The sequence below is a fragment of the Biomphalaria glabrata genome, chromosome 15 (genome assembly GCF_947242115.1).
Source record: "Biomphalaria glabrata chromosome 15, xgBioGlab47.1, whole genome shotgun sequence".
Classification (NCBI taxonomy): domain Eukaryota; kingdom Metazoa; phylum Mollusca; class Gastropoda; family Planorbidae; genus Biomphalaria; species Biomphalaria glabrata.
The window spans coordinates 13457138-13474355 of record NC_074725.1 but is presented as its reverse complement, the minus strand read 5'-3'; the positions used below and the strand labels follow the sequence as shown (position 1 = coordinate 13474355).

Genomic DNA, 17218 nt, shown 5'->3' with positions numbered 1-17218 from the left:
GACAGAAAGGGGACACTATTGTGTTGGCATACAAGTACATTCATCGGTCGTGATGGGGGAAAAAAGGTGTCAACGCCTGAGCCAAAGTCTTAAGGCGCTCTGGGTATCGTGCCCATTCTGATACATGATGCCTGGCACCTCCTAGAGCTGGGCACCTCACAATATTTTTTTTTTCAAGTCTTACATAGTTTCAAGGTGTAAGCCCAAGAATTGAATCCGGAAGTTAATAATACAGTAGCTTGAAACAGTTATAACAGTTTTATATCTTGTTGTACTGCATTATTTTTTGCAGGTTTTGTTTCTACTTTCTTACTATGTAATGGAACATTGGTTTCGATTCTTCAGTAGGTCAAATGTGACCTCGACGTCCTATCAGCTCTAGACTCTATTCTTCCGGCTCAAAATTTAAGTTAACGTTTTCAGGTTATCCCTATCAGACGTGAGTGTTGTAACAATTTTTGTAATCATTCATTACGTAGGAATTAAGATACAAGCTTGTCGGTTAATACTTTTTGTTTTAGTGACTCCCTTATCTTATAAATTACAGACGTTAATTCAGTAGAATAGAGAATTACGTCCTACGCATTTCATGTGTCAGTCTAGTCATGCATGTTAATCAGCTAAGTCGTAGGTTTCCCGTCTGATTCAGGCAACCCATTCCATTGAAAAAATGCTATGCATGTATTTTGTATGCATAATGTTTAACAAGAAAAACATTACAAATATTTTTTTTAAAAAGACAATACCTCTGTTCTACAACTTATAGAAAACGATTGTTGTTTTTTTTTCTCTTAATAACTAATGAAACTAATACTCCGCGTCCAGGTTCCTGTTCCAGCTTCCATGAAGTTCTAACCTGACTAGAGGTATTGTCAAACAATAACAGTTAAGACGGGCCGGTACGAGCTTGTTGATCAATTGATCCTTTTTACAATACCTCTAGTCAATTCGTACCTTCATGGAAAAACCTTCTGTGTGGAACCTAAGCCTGTGCTGTCGTAAACAGCTCTAACTATTTTCCTAAAAAATTGACCGTTGATGTATCTCGTTGAGGAGAGAATTACTAGCTCGTTGGCCAGACACTGTGGAAACAAGTTCTGCCATATTTACAATTTACAAATTTTTTTTTACTTTTTTTTTTAATAGAAACAAATCTATTTATTATGCATGTAAGTGGAACATAATTTAAAACAACAATTAATAAGTAGTTTTTCATAATATCACGTGAACTGAAGTGAGACCGTATTGACATAAAACACGTAACTAAAGTTTTAAAAAAAAATTATTTTTCTTTACGGAAATGTTTCTTTTTCTTGAGTCTTTGAATAAGAGATTGACACTTTACCAAACAATTAGATAGTCATTTTATGACATCACTTAGGCCAGGTTCACATCTAACTTCACCTTCACTTTCACCTATCCTTTGGTCTGTTGGACCATTGGGGCACCACATTAGATCGGTCAACCTTCTTTCTCCATTCTTCTCTGTCATCAGCCTTTGATAGAATTTCATTCTGATATTCTTTCTGAAAATATTGAAACCTGTCTTTTTATCTGCCTGGGTGGACCACTTCAGGTTGCCGATTTTGAGTTTGTGTTTTCACAAAAACTGTCTTCGTAACCTTGTTTAAAAATGTTTTTCTAGCTTTGTTTTCTTTCCATGGAGTACAATCCTTCGAGGAAATAATTCTCGTCAGCTGTTTCTAGTTGAAGCACGGCAGAACTGATGACGTCATTTCATCAAATCTCTTCCTCTAACAATACTCTCGGTGTGTTTGAATGAATCGAGCGAGATTGCCTTGTCATGGTTTTCATTAACATTTTTAACCCGAGAGTACAACGGATTGTTTTTCAGAGGGGAAGGACAGTGGGTGAGGGAGGTCTGAGATTTGGGAAACCAAAAAAAAAATTGAAACGGTAAGTATTTGGTGGGCAGATTTAATGGCTGGACACGATTGAAAAACTTGCGTTAATAGAAATTATAGGCTAACATTTGTATTAGTCTCACTATAGGGAGAATATGTAGGTGAATACTTGGATATCCGTCACTTTGATAGAACGTTTGAGAGGTTTACATTTTTTTTTTCATTCCTAGTTGGCTACAATCTCCAAAATGAAGTTGATAGCAGTAATGTCCCCATCGGCTTGTGTAAGTCGCCAATTGAGAGAATACTTTGTCTAGTTGAACAGTATTTATGGAAAGTTTTATGAAAAGACTGAATAGTTTAGAATGAAAGAAGTTTTGTTTTCGTTTGTTATACAAAAATATATACAAACTATCAACCTTTGACCCCGGATCTGGACATTGATGGGAGCTTTCAGAATGTAGCCTGTGGGATTAGGAAAAGACCGTTTTATTTTTTTTAAATCTCTGTTGAACGAAATGATTTTTCATAATGGCGTAGGTGTACATATTATATGAGACACACTTAGCACAGGGCTGCACAGTGAATCTGGAATAGTTTCGTTTGTAAATTGTATGCAAGCCGTAGACGTGCATTACGTACACAAAAACAACAACAATTATCAACATCAACAAAAATAATAACAATTAAAAACAACAACTAACAACAACAAAAATAATAACAATTAACAACAGCAACTAACAACAACAAAAATAATAACAATTAACAACAACAACTAACAACAACAACAACAATTAATAGCAACAACAACAACTAACAACAACAACAAAAACAGCAACAACTAACAGCAAGGACAAAAACTAACAATAACAATTAACGACAACAACAACAACCTCAATCTGCAGTTCACTGCACGAGGGATCGTAGAGAATAGTCAGCACATGTTCTACGTAAAGAAAGCAGTCTTAGCCATTGCTTAGTGTGTCTCAAAGAAAAAGTCTCGTTTTGTCTTATAACATGCCACCTAGCGTTGTCATAGAACATATCACTTTATTTTTTAAGTCATTGTATGTCACTTCGTGTGTCTTAGAACTTATCACTAAATTAAGTTATTGTCACCGTGTTATTTTATAAATGTCACCGTATTATTTTATATGTTATGAATGTGGCTGTGGTTATCAATGTAGGCGTGGTGGTGACATTGGGTTCTTGTTACAAATCACAGAATAATGAAATGACGCTGGGTGTAGCAGATACAATAAGTTTAATATAACACCACATAGTGAATACACCATACAATTCGACCCAGGAATGGTCAGTATTAATCCAACAGTAATATACGAATATCACAACTTAGTACTTATTCTATAACCAACTACTTTAAACATCTAACTCTACTGCTTATATCTTAAGTGACTCAATACAAGTGCTTGCTACAAGATCTCTATGTGGACTGACTGCCTTTAACTCTCTGGTTCACCTAAGGTCAAAAGTGTTCACCTTAGTGCAACATGGGTTGTGAATAAGATTCACAATATGGAATTAACATACACAATACAGAATTAGGGTTTCTACTCTATGGCACCAACTTTGAGGTGGTGACATTACCTATCACCCCCCTTTTGAAAAAAATTTTGAAGAAATTTTTTTCAGCTTGACGACATAATTATCATAAGTAGGATCAATTGGAATTCTTGGGGTCTATGAAATGTACAATTGCAGAGTTCAAATAGAACTACAAACTTGCAATAAAATATATAATATGACGGTGTTACACAAAATATTTGCTGAATCAAAAAAATTCATACAAGGGCAAAATTCTCTAATCCATCATATTCTTGTAAGGCAATTCAAATAATTCTCTGAGTCAAATATTTAACATCCCAAATAATTCTTTACATGTAGTTCTAATATATACATCAATATTCAAATGTGTTCAATATTTACAAGTCTTCTTCATAATAATATGTGCAAAGTGTGACAAAAATTTCAATGACAATCTCCTATGTCACAATGTGAAAAATTAATACAAGTTTTTATTCACAATATCTATTTATAAAAAATCTTTGACACTATAGCAATGTTAGAAGTCTGGTTTTTTGACACCAATAGTACAATATGTACAAATCATGTAGAAAATGTTACAAGTAAGTTTCAATATGTAAGTGATAAGTATAGAAAAATTCAAAATATGTGTCAAAATTCAACATCAAATTGATTAATGATCATTGTTACAAATTCAATGTACCTGTTTACTTCAATATGAGGTTTGACATCTCCATAAAAAATTGTTGTGCATTAATATTACACAAGTAAATATGTATAATTCAAGTATCAAAATATTTGCTCAAAAGTATGAACATCAAATCAAAATAAATATCTTTCATAGTGCTTGTTGCATGCACCTTATGTTTCAATTAAGTATTTCTCCATATGACAGTTCAAATAATTTGTAGCTAGTAATGGCAAAAGTTTAATATTACATTATGTTTATCAAATAATTATTGAGTACAAAGTTCAAAAAATTCTTTTGTCAAAAAAAATTCAACTGAGAAAATGTGTCAGTTGTGATACAATCTTTGAGTTTACATTATTTTGTTCAAGCATATATATACAAGCATAACATCATAATGGTTTAGTTGTATTTATTTTAATCTGTTGTGAAAAAATGTGTAAGTCCAATTTAAAAATAATATCAAGTGTCTCTTTCAGCACTTGAAATATCAAAAAGTGTGTGTTACAAGGATCTTCTTGTTGACATCAATGATTGTTACAAAAAATATAGTCCATAAGAATAGTTTGACAAAAATGTTTTCAAAAAAATACAAGTGTATGTCAATATTTGATTACACTAATTGACATTAAATAAATAAGTTACATTATGAATCAATCTCCTTTTTCGATAGTATTGAAAAATGTGACTAAGTTATATAATTGTGATAAATGACATAGTAAAAAATTCCAATCTTGTTTACAATAGCTGTAGAAAAATTTTGTCCAAGTTGTTCTCAATACAATGAGAAAAAATAATGTTTACATTGTATGGAAAAATTAAGCTAGGTACTGAATAAGTTGGGAAAAAAATTCAATATTTGTTTACATTGTTGAGTACAAAAATGTTATTCTTGTTGACAAAAGAATGTGAAAAAAAGTTGTTGGTTACAATATAGTAATCAAATTCCAAAGTTTGTTTACGAATAGAGTTTAAAAAAATGGTTTCTAGTTCAATGTTTAAAAATAGTACTCATTGTTTACAAAATAATGCTCAATATTTACAACATAATGCTCAATGTTTACCAGATGCGATGTATTAAGTCAACAACACTGATATTAATTGTGAGTCCCTTAATTGGTGTTCCGTATATTTTATGTAATAACTCTTTGTAATGGCCAAAGTTTTTTATTTGTACCCACATTGACTCTCCAAGTTCTGGATGTTTCCAAACTTTTTTATATCCAAAATCACAAGTTATATCTTGTACTATTTGAAAAATTTCTTTCTGAAAATCAGAATCAGACAGGTCATAAAACCATATTGTTTTATGTATTACTGGCTTTTGATGCACTTTAACTTTTGGATAAGATCCAATAATTACTGGACTGATAGTATTTTCAAGTACTACAACTTTTATTTTCCCTTTAATAAATGGTGATTTGATTTCAGCAATGGCAGTTTTACATTCTATCTTTCTAGAGTTTGGTAAGGTTACAATGGCTATATCATTCAAATAATCTTCTTTTTCTACTAAATTGGGCTCTACAAAAGTGATTGTGGATTCTTCATCAACTATGCACACAACATCCTGATAATTGACTTCTAGATCATATACTTCTATCTGTTTGCTATTTTTAAATGTCAAGGCTAATATTTCCTCTGTTATTATTACTTTAGGTGAGCTAGTGTTAATGTCATTTTGTATTTCTTGTTTTTCAGCTTTATCTTTATCATCTATTTGTATTTCATCTGTTTGTATTTCACTATCATTTGTTTGTGTGTTAATTGTTTGGCAATCTTTATTTAGTTTAGATGCTTCTGTTAGCAAATGAGTTTGACATTCTACATCTATTTTATTTGTAATTGACTGATTATCTTTAGTTCCTTCATGTATACTGACATTGTTGTACTCATGTGAATTAGTAGTTGATGCTAACTCAATGTTTTCTTGATTGACACTATTAGCCCATTTTACTAAGGCTTCTTCTGATAGTTCAACTATATTCTCTATGTTCCCTATAATTAGTTCTTCAGCTGGGTTGTTCATTACTATGGCTTTGTATTGACCAGTGAACCATGGTGATTCAATGAAAACTAATGCTGTTTCACATTCTTCCCATAAGTCTTTATTCGCATATGTCAGTGTGACCTTGTCTTCAAGTATCTGTTCAGGTTTTACTAGTGATTTCTTTACAATGATTGAGGTGCAGCCGCTGTCACGTAATGCATATACCTTAATGCCATCCACATAGGCAGGATACACTTTTAATTTGGCTACCTTTGTCTGTATATATGCTACTGTTTCATATTCTATTGGTGTTTCAGTTGCTACAGCTGCTATGTTTTGTCTGGTATGATTGTTATTGTGATAAGTATGTTGTCTATCTTGAAATTGGTCTCTTCCAGACATTCTGTTGTTTTGCCATCTTCTGTTTGTTTGATGTGATCTACTGTTAGTTGGACTGTAGCTTTGCCATGTTCTTCTGTTATATTGTTGTTGATAGGATCTATTATAGTTAGGACTGAAGCTCTGGAAAGTTCTGTTATCTCTTCCATATTTATGGTTTCTATTTACATATTGCTGTTTTTCTGATGCCATTCTCTTTCTGCACTCTGCTTTGGTGTGACCCAATATGCCACAGAAAAAACATTGTATGCTCTTGGCATATTTAAATTTATTTGTAGTTCTTGGATGGTTTTCTGTCACTGTTGCAGCTACATTATACAATTCCCTTTTGTCAATGGTGATGTTTGGGTGGGAGTCCTTGTATGTTGTTAAGTTTGATATCAATTCAGCTTCATTTTTTATTTTTCTCTCCTTCAGGAATGAGAATGCTGCATCTGTAACATTAATTAGCACATTCTCAATGAGAAAAAAATCTAAGATCTGTTTGGGGTCTTCTAAGTTACAGTTTGCGAGTTGTAGCCACTTTGTCATGTTCTGGCGCATGTCATGTATTGTTCTTTTTAAATCTGTATTCTTTGCTAGTTTTATTTCCCTAAAAAGTTTTCGATAGTGCTCCTCCGTTTTGCCAAAATGTTCAATTAGTCTTTGTTTTACTGTGTTGTAGTCTTTTCTTTGCTCCATAGTTAGTGTGTCGATGATGTTTAGTGGTTCACCTCTTAGGTTAGCTAGAAGTTGTTGAGCCATTTGTGCAGTATTCATATTTGCTGTTTGACAGATGTATTCAAATTGAATAATGAAATTTTCCAATGTGTCTTCTTTTGGGTCAAAGTTCCTAAATTTGCTATGATACTGATGATGAGATGAAGTTTGACTTGCTGAATTGTCTTTATTTTCTTTTGCTAGCTTGGCCATTTTTTCTTCATGTTCTTTTAATTTTATTTCATGCTGGCGTTCTTTTTCTTTCTCTAAGTTTTTTTGTTCTTTCTCTCTCAGTCTTCTTTCATGTAGCCTCTCTTCCCGTTGCTTGTCTTTTTCTAATCTAATTCTATCTATTTCAATTTTAATGAATGCAGCTCTATCATCTTCTTTTAACTTTAGTTTATCCACTATCTCTATTAGTTTTTCATACTCAGCCATTTTCAAAGATTCAAATTAGTAATATAGTTAATTAATAGATATGTGTACACTAGGTAGTTGTAAATGAATATTGTACGATAAATAATTATTATAGCTCAAATAGTAATTGCAGGTAATAGTAGATATATATTTTGTGCGAAACAATTGAGGTTATGAGGTATCTTAAGTTATTCTTGGTACTTTGTCTAGTTCGTAATGTAATACTTTACTGATCAATTATGTGATTATGTATTTTTAGTATCTCCACTTGCAATAAATACTTCACAATCATGTGAGCCTTATTAGTCTGATAAATAGTGATCAATGTATCAATATTATCAAAATAGTTCAATGTGCTCAAAGTATATATTATATATAATCAATCTTGTCACAATCTCAAATCAAAATATATCCCATAGTGTATCAAGTGTGTAGTGTAGTGTTGATAATAATAAAAAATAGGTTGAAATAAGAAGTAAAATAAATATATATATTAATAAGTGATTAGACAAACATAAATACACTATAGATACTAAACAGTCTGCTTTAAAGAGACATTACAAAATAGTAGAAATAGTAGACAAAAGAATTACAATGAGAAATAACTATGACGCAAAAGAAAATTCAACAGATGTAAACAAGACAATATCAATACAAGAGTTTAACAATATGATAGATACTTGACGAAATACAAACTTGACTAATACAGCTATACGATCAAGTATTTACTTTATCTAAAGAGTCCCTACCAATACCTGGATGCTTACTTGAAAAAAAATATAAATGCTCAGACTCAATAGATAATTAAATTTAGTCCCTAAAGGTCAGGTGTATATATAAATGCAAATGTAGACAATGAAAAAAAATTGTGGTGTAGTTCAAGAGAACTAATCAATACTGATAATACTAAGGGTAATTAAAGTTACTTCCCTTAAATATTCACTTGATGCTTGACTTGTACATAAAGTTCCGGTGATGCTCCACATAAATTATGTCCACGGTACAGTTCATACGTAATCCACTTGCTAAATCCGCAGCACAACGGTACAGTTTATAAGTAATCCACTTGTTAAATCCACAGCACAATGGTACAGTTCATAAGTAATCCACTTGTTAAATCCACAGTACAATGTTACAGTTCATAAGTAATCCACTTGTTAAATCCACAGTACAACGGTACAGTTCATAAGTAATTCACTTGCTAAATCCACAGCACAATGGTACAGTTCATAAGTAATCCACTTGTTAAATCCACAGCACAATGGTACAGTTCATAAGTAATCCAATAAATAATTCATGTGCTTGATAGGTAATCCACTGTTTCGTACAGTTGCTGAAACAAATATAAATAACTAAAAAACACCTTAGGTAGTGACGACAAGAGAGGTCTAAGAGTGAGAGCGCTCTCTTATTAACTGTGCTGTTAGACAGCGACAATAGGAGTGTGTCATTAGAATTATGACGAGCACTCGATGTAGATGATTCTTGAATATGTCAGCTACTTCGACTGACCATATATCAGCTGTCTTCAAACGATGACTTGAATGACTTGTAGTACTAGATTTTCACCCACACCGGTTGTAGTATCACGGTTGTCTAGTTTCACCCACACAGGCTGTAAAATCAGGGTTGTCTAGTTTCACCCACACAGGTTGTAAGATCAGGGTTGTCTAGTTTCGTCCACGCAGGTTGTCTCAGCATATCATGTTAAAGTGACTTTGAACAATGCTGTCATAAATGTCGTTTTCGGCCGCTTCTGACACCAAGAATGTCACCGTGTTATTTTATAAATGTCACCGTATTATTTTATATGTTATGAATGTGGCTGTGGTTATCAATGTAGGCGTGGTGGTGACATTGGGTTCTTGTTACAAATCACAGAATAATGAAATGACGCTGGGTGTAGCAGATACAATAAGTTTAATATAACACCACATAGTGAATACACCATACAATTCGACCCAGGAATGGTCAGTATTAATCCAACAGTAATATACGAATATCACAACTTAGTACTTATTCTATAACCAGCTACTTTAAACATCTAACTCTACTGCTTATATCTTAAGTGACTCAATACAAGTGCTTGCTACAAGATCTCTATGTGGACTGACTGCCTTTAACTCTCTGGTTCACCTAAGGTCAAAAGTGTTCACCTTAGTGCAACATGGGTTGTGAATAAGATTCACAATATGGAATTAACATACACAATACAGAATTAGGGTTTCTACTCTATGGCACCAACTTTGAGGTGGTGACAGTTATTATATGTCACTTGGTGTGTCTTAGAACATTGTGTGTCACTTGGTGTGTCTTAGAACATTGTGTGTCACTTGGTGTGTCTTAGAAAATATCACTAAATAAAATGATTGTATGTCACTTCGTGTGTCTTAGAACATATCACTAAATTAAGATATTGTGTGTCACTTGGTGTTGTCATCAAACACTTCTTAAAAGAATTCTAGGATTCAGGGTTTTAGGAGAACATTGCTTTGCGGGCAAGAATTGGCCGACTTTTTGTATGTGAATTTGAACTGACCAAAAGTAGGTAGGCTAACGTTATAATACAGACAGCTAAAGAGCTCACGCTAATACAGCCAAGTTATAATACTAATAATGGCAATGTCTTCGATTTCGAAGATTAAGGAAAAGTTCAGTGTTCCACAAGACTATGCAGACCCACATTGGCGACATGCAAATTTATTCATTTTTGCAGTCAAAGGTCGTTGTCCGCTGGGGGTCTATTAAAGTCTTGTTTACGACTTTTGCGCCTGTAAGTGTTTTTCATTGGATCTAAAATATGTGTCCCACGGCGTTTGTGAGAGCATTCCAACTGTACTTTTCAGTACAAGCTACTTTCCATTATGACAATGAAGGCGAAATGGCGCCTGAGCTGATCTTTATAACCCTTCGGGTGGGTGCCCCTCCGTTATGCCGCCCTCCTATAAGCTTACCATAGAAGATCGCCTTTGGCGTGCGGTCATCCCCAATGCGAGATAAGTTTCCGACCCGACGAAGCTGTCGAATAGTAATTAATACTTCTATAATGTCCACACCGGCCTCCAGCAGTTGTAATCTTGCCAACGTATACCCATTATGGAGCAAAGGTTCTTTTGATGGAAGTGTTTGAGGAGCCTTAGATGCCTTCGATAGAGCACCCAGGTCTCAGAGACATACACAAGTTATTGTACACACAGATAATACAACCAATCAAGTTATAATACACACAGCTTATACAACCGATTATAATACACACAGATAATACTACCAAGTTATATCAAATAGAGATAAATTATAATTCAGACAGGTAAAACAGAACAGGTATTGACCAACTTGACATTGAACCAGTGTTGGTTTTTTTTTTTTTTCAAATTACCAAGAAACGTCATAGCCTGTCACGAAGTTCTGACTATTGACATAGGTCACGTGATTTAATCACACTCTTTAGACCTATCATTTCGGTTTAAAGTTAGAAGTTGAGCGCTATTCTGAAGTGTAATTGTAACAACTAATGCGGCTTGCAACTGGCAATTTCCGCCCATTGATTCGTGACCTGTGCCAACCATTCTAGCCTCACAGATCATGACATTGCAGGAAAACAATATATGCTTGGGATACCAGCAGAGAGAAAGGCTCAATTCCTCAGAGCAGCGGTTCTAGAATAGTCATCCTTGGTGGCATTGCCACACTGTTGATTTGTTGTACAAAGTCTAGATCTACGTATACTGTACCCCAACTATTTGAATGAAATATTCTGTTTAAAGTTTATGATTAAAACCCTTTTTTTTGTTTGTTGAAAACTCGCACTTGAGTGGTAAATTACTTGGGTCTTGGACTCTTGGGTCGAATATAAGTGAAGACTTGGAGTTCAGTACACACGACTATAGTGGCCACCTAACATCAGTTGGTCACATGCCACCTTTGCCGGCCATAGAAACAGATGACCTTTACATCATCTGCCCTTTAGATCGCAGGGGCTCAAATGTATACTTACTTCTGCTAAATATTTTGGAAAACTTAATGTAAAATCATTATTGGCTCATACGCAAGTTATTGACTCCATTGATGGGATGGAATAAGATACATGCAATTTGGTTTTGTCCAATGGTTGTTGGCCCCAAAATAAACTCTCGTCACGTGACATGCTTTGTGAAAACAAAGTAGATAAACATGGCGTCCTATTCAAACAAAAACAAAAAGCCACTTGTTGCGTTGTTGAAACACAAAAAAAAAAAACAAAAAAAAACCAACAACAACAACAAATAGAACAAACAAACTTGACTACTCGATCCATCAATATAAAAGAACAACATCAAATACTTGAGATTGTTATTATCTCAAAAGTCTCAAATGCTCAAACTGATTTAAGAATACTCGATGTCTCTCCGTCTGTCCCTCTCTCTGCTTTAAAACCTTTTTCTCTTTTGAAAGAACGTCTGTAATTTATAATATAAGATTTGTCTATAGTTTATTCAAAGTAAAAGTAGTCTGTACAGTCTAGATTTAGATAAAAGCAAAGGTCTATCAGTACAGATTTGACCCAAAGTATATCGGTACAAACTAGATCAAGAATCTATGGTTATATAGACTAGGCCTACAAGAAAAACATTCTATCGGAACAGACTAGACCAAGATAAAACTATCGGTACAGACTAGGCAAGATGAAATTATCAATACAGATTAGACCAATAATCTATAGGTACAATCCAAAAAGAATTTATAGGTACATACTAGACCAATAAATTTTAGGTACAATCCAAGAAGAATGTAGAGGCACAGACTAGACCAAAAATCTATAGGTACAGACTAGAGTCACTAGACCAAGAAGAATCTATAGAGCCTGTATTTCAGACTAAACCAATGTCAGTACAGACTGCTCGACAGACTATATCAAGAAGAATCTATCGGTACAGTTTAGATCAAAAAGAATGTAAAAAACGTTAGCCCAAAAAGATCTTGTCTGTAAATTAAAATGCAATACTTGTATTTAGGCCTTGGTTTTTTCTTGAACAAAGATTGACCTGCACATTTCAAACAATGATTCTCAACATGTTAAAGTCATCGTAATATTTATTCTGAATTTTTTCATTCGTAAAATCATTCGTAAAATCATATGTAAAAAAAAAATAGTCGTTAAATCTTTTTGTTACATCTATGTTCTAAAAACTCCAAAGACTTTCCACGTCTCCTTTTAAAACACAAAAAAAAACTCGAAATCAAGGTTTTTGTTTCTGTAACAGGAAGCTTTTATTTTTTCCCTACTAGGCTTGCTGGGTGGGAAATCTTTCCGCATGCCTAGGTCTACCGGTGATTTATCAGAAACCGGAATTCAACTTTTAAATAAACTTTTCTAAAAAAAAAAATACAAGAAATCTATTTCGTTATGTTCTTCCTATTAGCTTGCAAAATTCGTCTTGGGTTCAAAAAGTAGGCCCATCACCGAGTGAAGCCTGGACATAAGGTGTGTGTGTGTGGGGGGGGGAATTTCGAAAACGACTCTAACGATTTTCCTGGAAATCGGCTAATTGGCCGCACAGTGAAAACTCTGGTTTGACAGTTTTAATATTACATCTTAAAATAAAATTTGGCTACTTTAAACACGGTTTCACCTGGTGTTTCCACATTCGCCTCGAATGTTTCTTTTATTCAGTAAAGAGTTGAATAGATAAATAGACATTCGTGCACATTTAGCGCATCGAAGAAAAGTGGCGTAGCATGGTATTTAGGGGCCTGTGGGGGGCTCGGCCTCTTTAGAGGCCTGTGAATTTTGACATTTGTCATCATTACATGAGATAATGTACTTAATAAATATATGTCTAATGTGTGGAATACATGCAACATGGTCACTAATCTACATAATAGCATGGCATTCTTAAAATTTACTGTAAAAAAAAAATCAGAAACTCGTTTGGGGGCACCTACAAGTGCCAGTTGGTCCCGGGGGGGGGGGGGGGATTTTCATATTTGGCCTCCCCTTCCCTCTACCCTAGCTTCGCCACTGCAGAAGAACCTGATTGTGCAAACTTACAGGAAAGATCCCATGCTATTGTGAAGCATTTCAAGAAATAAATCGATTGAGAAATGAGTGAATTGATTTAATTTTTTTATGTCACTAATTAATACAAAGTGTTTTGAGTAGGCCTAATGGTCTATCAGAGAGTTCATTTAACAAAATTAAAGTAAGCTCCTATGTATAATATTTAAGGAAACTTATTGAAACCGTATCCAAATGCTACCGAAAAAGTCCTTCACTTTTCATTTGCTGGTAATGGCAACAAGTGTCCTGTTGTTGTTTGTACTACTTCCACTTTCAAGTGCATTATGTATTGAACGGCAGTTTGTTTCCTGGTGACATTTTAATATGTATCAACATCTTTATACCGGGATCTGCCAACGTACCTGTTCTTATCAGTGGATTCTGGAGTCAAACTTTCAAATAGGTTTCTCACCATTTATCAGACAAATTTCTAGACAACCGTAAGCTACGTCAAACATCGTCAAAACATTTGTATATTGGTCCACACAACTATTTATATTGACAACTTTTATGTAAAGACTTGAATAAAACAAAATACTGGAATGGGAGAGAATGGGATCGTTCTTCAACAGTTTGAGATTGACTGTCAAGTGATATAGAGAGATTTAAAAGCTGTGAATGCATTCGAAACGGATATCACGAAACGAAATGTAAGAATGTGTGAGAAAAAAATTCTATTGTCTCCCGGAGCTCTACAATACAATGGCAGCTGGATGAATGTTTGTTTCGGAGTAACAGAAGTCGACTTTTACATTTACATTTATGATCTGTTTATTTTGTTTTCCATTGTTCAAATTAGTTATACCTCTACGGACTTGGGCAGTGGTATAACATACGTAATAACTGATAGTTATAATGTCAATATGTGCATTATATTTTGAAGAGTATATTAAGATTAACGTGTAAAGGGCCTGTCAAGGGGCGGACCGAATGTTGTTGAAATCGGCCCGGGGATTTCTATACAATCCGGCCCACAATATTGTATTCTATATGATGGGCATCCAATCATACCTGTCCTCAAAAACATTGTGTAAAGTTTAATAATGTATAATGCAAGCTATATGAATAATTTATTAGATGATTTAGAAACTATTTAGCTGTCCATCTCACAAGGTCATAGAGCGCGGCTTCCGAGCCTGTGTCCTGGGTTAGAATCTCGGTAAAGACTGGAATTTTGAATTTCGGGATTTTTAGGGCGCCCCTAGTCCACTCAACTCTACCTGACATTAGTTGGGGAAAGTAAAAGCAGCTGGTTGTTGTGCTGGCCACATGACACCCTGCTCGTTAACTGTAAGCCAAAGAAACAGATGACCTCAACATCATCTGCCCTATACATAGCAAGGTCTGAAAGTGGAGCTTTAATTTTATCACAAGGTCTCAAAAAATTGGAAACCTAGTTTGACTGTCTGCATCTTAGAGCTGGCTACATACCCAACTTGACACAACATTAAGTCCACTTGTTTGAATGTCTGCATCTTAGAGCTGGCTACATACACAACTTGACACCAACATTAAGCCAAGCCGCTTTGTAGTTCAACTAAGTCTATTTTTTTTTCTTCCTAGTATTCGTGATTCTTATGGCGTTAAGCCTATTCATTCATAAATGCTGTCCTCATAAGGTTAATAATTTTACTACATTTTTTTTTGTTTTGCACAGGATTCCTGCAATAGAAGCTTTTTATCTGACTTGTTTTCTGCTCCTTCTTTTTTGATTCTTTTACATTTTGATTCCAATCAACGCATAGCTACACTGTTCAAGATAATAATTGTAATTTCTGAAGGTCTTCGTAGCGGGGCCAACTCGAGATCATGCGACAACTCCACCAAACCAATAAGATTTCGTTTGTGACTGGACATGTCATCTATGGGATCGTTGTTGTCAGTCCCTTTATAGATTCATCCAAATATCTTCACACTAGCGTTGATCTTGATAAGAAATAAAAGCCTTAAGACTAAGACTAAGACTAAGACTGCTTTATTGATCCTTACGGAAATTTGTTGTGATCGTTTAGTATGCATAAGGAATCGACGTATACTAGATTTTTACTAGAAGCACTATATACGTATGTTTACGACAATGCTTTTGATTAGTATTATACTTTAAAGTTTATAAGATGTTTTTTTTTTAAATCACGACGTTCAAAGTGTTGATTTTAAAGAGATTATTAAAACCATGCACTGGTATCCATTCGTGGCTCTACCAGTACCGGTCCAAGGGACATTAGCCCGAATGTCTATGTAGTCTGTCCGCCCCTGTGTCTGTCCATGTATTTGTTAGTCTTTATATTTCTGTTTGTCTCTGTATACTGTGTGTAAAAGTTTTCTTCCAACTATTGAAATCTATAACAATCTCTCTCTCTTCCTCCGCGTCTCTCCCTCATACTTAATCTCTTTTCTCTCTCTCTCTCTCAATTCTCTCTCTCTTTTTTTTTCTTTCTCTTTCTCTCTCTCTCTCAAAACACCATCACCTGGTCAACTCGTAAATATAGCGCGTCAAAGTTTTTCTTTTTCTTTTTCTAAAATTGTACTTCTTGACGTCATTTCCGTTGTAATAAAAACTTCTTTAGAGCAATCAAAGATGATCATTTCTGTGTGCAGTTGAACAGCATTTAAAAGAAAAAAAAACAAATTGGTTGAGTTTCATTTGTTTTGGAACAGCACAATAGCACATTACCTGAGCACTATTACCTGAGCACTGTTACCTGAGCACTATTTGAGTGACTGGAGTGTATGGAAACTTGTTCCCTAATTTTATAAAACTTTTGAAACAATTTTGTTCAGATACGTTTTGCTTTTTAAAAAACAAGCTTATCCTGGAGGAAGAGCCGCTTATTACTGCCGAATATCTCAAGATGGCAAGTTTTAGCTGCCCTTTCTGCTATATAAAACAAAATATATTAGTTACCTCTAATTTTTAAAATTAATTAGTTAATTTTTGTTTTATTGTTTCACGTATTGCTATCGACTATGCTAAATGTAAAACTTGATCGAACTATGTGTAGGAGAAGAAGAAAAAAATGAGTTTCAAAACTTGATAAAGGAAAGACATATATAGCCTCATCTCTGAATAAGAAATAGTTATTTCCCTTTGTCGAGACCAAACAAAATAAATAATTACTAATAGTTAATTAACTAATTAACTCCCACACTAAATCTCGGATCAAGCTGAAATTTTGCACAAATATTCTTGTATCTGACAAAACAGGAATAAATTATTAAAAAAACCAATTAATTTATTAACTTTTGGTGAATAATTAAGAAATCGTATTTGCTAGGTATGGTGGTATAAGTTGAACTAGTCCCCTTTAGGGCGAGCACTGAGATCACATTTAAGTCGCACAACTTTTTTTGTTATACACTTAAAAAGCGATCACATTCACTCAGATTACCAGTCCTCCGACTTCCTTCTTTTCCTGACAAGGGATAGGATCATAGCGAAGCGATCACATTCACTCAGATTACCAGTCCTCCGACTTGCTTCTTTTCCTGACAAGGGATAGGATCATAGCGAAGCGATCACATTCACTCAGATTACCAGTCCTCCGACTTGTTTCTTTTCCTGACAAGGGATAGGATCA

At 34.3% G+C, this 17218-nt stretch overlaps 1 protein-coding gene across 6 annotated transcripts in view; it reads left to right on the top strand.

Annotated features, from left to right (window-relative positions):
* Positions 1-17218, top strand: part of LOC106055685 (ATP-binding cassette sub-family C member 5-like) — a 130727-nt gene that overhangs the window by 64430 nt on the left and 49079 nt on the right. The window contains exon 2 of one of the 6 annotated variants that reach the window (XM_056012691.1): positions 293-439. The exons of the other annotated variants lie outside the window; for them this stretch is intronic. The gene's annotated coding sequence lies outside the window, so the exon portion shown is untranslated. The remainder of the gene's footprint in view (positions 1-292; positions 440-17218) is intronic. 6 annotated transcript variants of the gene reach the window in all.